We start from the raw sequence: 4282 nt of genomic DNA, 5'->3' as shown, positions 1-4282 counted from the left end.
AAATGTTATCACCCAGTGGGGCTCTGTGACCTGAGATTATCTTATTTACGATTCTATGTGACCACAGCTGATGGATATGTGTACGGGGGGTCCAGGTCGGACCCCAATCGCGGCCTACGGGGTTAGGTCGTGACAGAAGTGGTATCAGAGCAGTTCGTCCTCGGATTGTCTGCAGACCGTGTCTAGTAGAGTCTTGTTTATCGGTGTGTTGCGCGCCACATCTATAAACAGGAAGCTATAGGGTACTTAAGATGTTACCTTCCTTTGGTTTTTAAGATCGTGCGATAGAGCTATGTCGTTAGGATGATCCCTTCTTACTAAGCTGTTATGTGTATGGTAATGTCCCTGAAAAGGAAATTGTTTCTAATGTACTTTCTTATAGATATGTACAGATCAGGGCAAAGATTGGAACAACCAGCTCCAGACAACGGAGGGGGAATTGGAAAGGCCCCTAGGGGACCTTCGGGGCTGAGATCTCCGACTCCAGTACCGAGCAGAAAGAGTCCGAACTATTCTAGTGAGACTGACCCCTCGGAAGACCCTAGTTATTCGATCGAGACTGAACCTTCGGAGGGCTCCCAGCATACGAGTAAGACTGATTCCCTAGAAGGCCCAACGGCGATAGCCCTAGAATATCCAGTGATCCGGAAAGTTGTTTCGGAAGCCACGCCAGTTGCTTTGATAACGGAGCACTATGTCAGGCCAGCTTCTACGGTAAGTGTTACTGCATACTCAAGCCCCTTATCTTGGACGTCGGTAAACCAGAGGTCGCCGGGTTATTTGGGCCTCGCGGACTCAAACGAGGGAGATGATGAAGGACAGACAAGTAGACGGTACACAAATAAGGAGGAGGAAGAGTATACTTCATTTCCTAGGTCACCAGGACGAACAAGGGACTAAATGAGCTATAGGCACAGGATAGGGAGAGTTTTGTTAACTATATGGGGTAGTCTTGTCAGTGTTGTTTTGAAATAATGTAGAAGGCCCTGTGTGGCTGTAACAGGAAATAATGATAAATGCATGTATATATGTGTTGGCTCTGTTAGGCATTGTTGGTATTTTCTGCGTGCAGGTTGTGGATAAGTACGAAATATAGAGGAAACTCTGCCGAAATTTTCCTAGGACGAGAACAGGGAATGAAACATAGATTTTTAAGATGTCCTGGAGATTGATATTAAGTACCCCTATTATGTTTAAGTAAAGCTATAAAAGGTACTCTTCATGTCGTCAGTAATGGATACTCTTCTTACTCGAGGAAATTATTTCGAAGAAAGAAAAGTCTGTCTGAGCAGTACAGTTCAAACCATAGTATCTCCAACCGTAATTGTGTTGTAGGAAAAAAAAGAGAAGCTCAGGTTGAAGGGTAAGATGTCTAGTAATTGAGCTTCACTCGTTTTAAAAATACCAAACCTCCAGTTCCTAATTGTAAATTAAATAAGTTATTCGTAACACGAGACAAACTCAAAAGGAGACCAGGTAGGTCGAGTATAAAAATGGAAGTACTATGATGATTAAGGGATTTGACTTTATTCCAACAATGATTGAAAAAGGGTTTACGATAACAGTTTATAGTTCTCCACCGACTAATTGGGGAAAGAGCTTCGAATAGAAGCACCTCAAAGAGATGTCAGGAACTGAATACGAATACGAACAAAAAGGGGGATATGTAAGTATGAATTAAACAGTGTGATAGGAGTATGCAGGGATAAAGTGGGACTACTAGTAAGGCGCATTTAGTATGCATTGACTAAGTTGAAAGCCTGCGTTGGGAACACAGCAAGAGCATGGAGCTTAGGATATAAAAAAAATAAAAAATGACTCGTGTACACCACGTCGCCCCAAAAATAGTGGAACCCTCAAGGGACGAGGATGGCAAACTTAAGGAATAAATGGCGCAACTTCTATTCGCCTCAAGAAGCGAGGGATATAGGTTGGAATAAAGCTACTACTTTAGGAAAACCTTAAATAGTTACCGTCGGAATACTAGTACTGCCTAATTGATATTGGAATGACTACAAGTGCTAATTAATTTTTGATGAAGATAAGTAGAAGGTGGCCTCAGACGAGTAGTCCCATGGGTCCCATTATTCAAGTACAGAGTAACAGACGAGATGTCGCACTATGTATGGAAAGGTTCTTGTTGTTTCATGATTTAGCCAAGATTCCGTACACGGATAATCAGATGATAAAATATACAGAAAGATGGGGACCTGATGCAGTACTAAGTAGATTGGAGGAAGAGATTGGGCAAAATTGAGACTGGGCAAAGAAATATAGAGTAAAGTACCAACAGCGAAAAGTAAGAGTACCTTCTAAAGGGGGGAAGTTAATGAGAAAATGGCAAAAGTAAGGTGAAGGTAATCGATATGGGAATATATTTGAAATGGGCATCTAAACTTCAATAAGATATCTAGCCGAACCAAGTTAGAAAGGTCCAGAAGCTACCAATAATTGGATGGAAGCCAAAATGCTACATAAAGCAGCGATAAGAAGTTGTGACGAGACCCTGAACAACATAACCCTAGAAGGCGGTTGCGTATAAAAACAAAAGAGTGTAACCATGAAAGGATATCAAATAATTCAAGAGACACTACGAAGGAGAATGACGGCATGCTAGACCAAAAGCCAAAACGTTGGTCATAGAGTTAGTCGCAAATGATGTTACGATAGATAGATAACCAAAGGAAAAGGAATAGAAAGCTGATAGTGGAGCTAAAGGTCTATGCCGACACTAGATGCAAGATAATAGACGAAAGGACAGGGCAAAACATAAAGAATCGCGAAACAACGCTGAGGTAAATCAGGAGCTAAGTTAAGTGCGCACACATCGTGGAAAAGGTTACAATAAAACGCGACACGAAGACTTCCCATGGAGGTCACCCATCCCAATATTACTCTCGCCCCAGCACGCTTAACTTCAAAATTTTGATGGAACTTAATGCGTTAGTGCTGGTGTGATCGCGCGAGATGGAGGAATCTAAACTAGCGACGGAGAAACGATATGAGATTATGTACCCATAGTATTATATGATACGTTAATGAGCTAGTTAATAAGAGGGAAACCTCATAATAACTATACAGGCCAGTGGGCGAAGGAGTTTCAACACCACTTGGCAGCCAACTCTAAAGGCGAAGAAGTAAACCCGAAAGGGTAAGGGTATCAGCTGATGTAATTTACGAATGTCAGGAAGCAATACCCTAGGGTCAAAAATTCCGTAAAGGTTACTTGTGAAATAACAGTATTAACCCCTGCTCCTTCGATCATAGGTTACCTACTCTGCCGAGATGGTGTAAAGTTGTAAAGTAACAAAGCGGTAGGACCTTACGGAGCCCCCACAGCTATTGTCCTAGGCAAGGAAGCCTAAGTTGTGATTAACTATTGAGATATGCAGAGATAGGTTAAGTCAAACTATTGAGATGGAATTAATACTATGGGTGAAGTAAGACATGGCCATGAGTGGACCAAAGATCTTCCCCGACATCAAATATAGGATAAGAGAGAAGAAGGACCCAAAAGAATAAAGTGCCAGTTAAAGTTCTGAAGAGAGTCGAGAAAAACTATATGAAGCTAAGGATTCCCGAATTATCAACGTCATCACGCACCTATTCTATACTCTTCAAGAGTAGGGTGCTATATGGGTTATTGCGAGAAGGCTAATGAATTAGCCCATTTGCTTTCAAGTAAGACCATCTTTGCAGCTGGGACTAGGTGAAGTTACAGGACAAGGAGGTAATAAGGTTCTCGGAAATTTCCCCAGCTAATATCTCAGATAGAGGGACTTCAAATATGATTAACGTTTAGACCTCAGTCCAAGAAGAGGTCGGGAGCACAGACAGGCCTTCATACAACATTTACCTCGAGCTTCTGAATAGACTGAGCATATTATCAACTGCTAGAAAATATATTGTGAGCTTATGAGGTTGGCTTTAAGTGTAGCTAGGACTATCGTCCACCAATTATTGGGTTTGCCTACGAGAAGGGCTACCATTGCAGTATCCAGATGACCCCCTACAAAATGTTATAAGGAAAAGCCTATAAGTCCCCCTGATGGGGAAAAGTTTAAGCTGCTAGGATGTTACACCCCGTACTTTGGTACCTTAGAAGGCTTCTTAAGCTTCTCAAGTTTTTGGGAAGGCTCTTAAGTTTCTTAAAAGTCGTTATGTGAGTCGGATAGTTCATAATGCTATCAAATAACTCCAAGTAAAGGAGAACGAAATGCTTCATAATAAGGAAGATTGGAAATAGGGTTATAAAAATTCGAAAGGAGTTAGAGGCCGAAAA

General features: G+C 41.7%; 1 pseudogene; it reads right to left on the bottom strand.

Annotated features, from left to right (window-relative positions):
• Positions 1 to 2846: 2846 nt before the first annotated feature.
• On the bottom strand, positions 2847 to 2966 carry LOC129891030 (5S ribosomal RNA; annotated as a pseudogene).
• Positions 2967 to 4282: the final 1316 nt, after the last annotated feature.

The sequence above is a fragment of the Solanum dulcamara genome, chromosome 5 (genome assembly GCF_947179165.1).
Source record: "Solanum dulcamara chromosome 5, daSolDulc1.2, whole genome shotgun sequence".
Taxonomy (NCBI): Eukaryota; Viridiplantae; Streptophyta; class Magnoliopsida; order Solanales; family Solanaceae; genus Solanum; species Solanum dulcamara.
The sequence above is the reverse complement of the archived record's forward strand: the minus strand, read 5'-3'. Positions and strand labels throughout refer to the sequence as shown.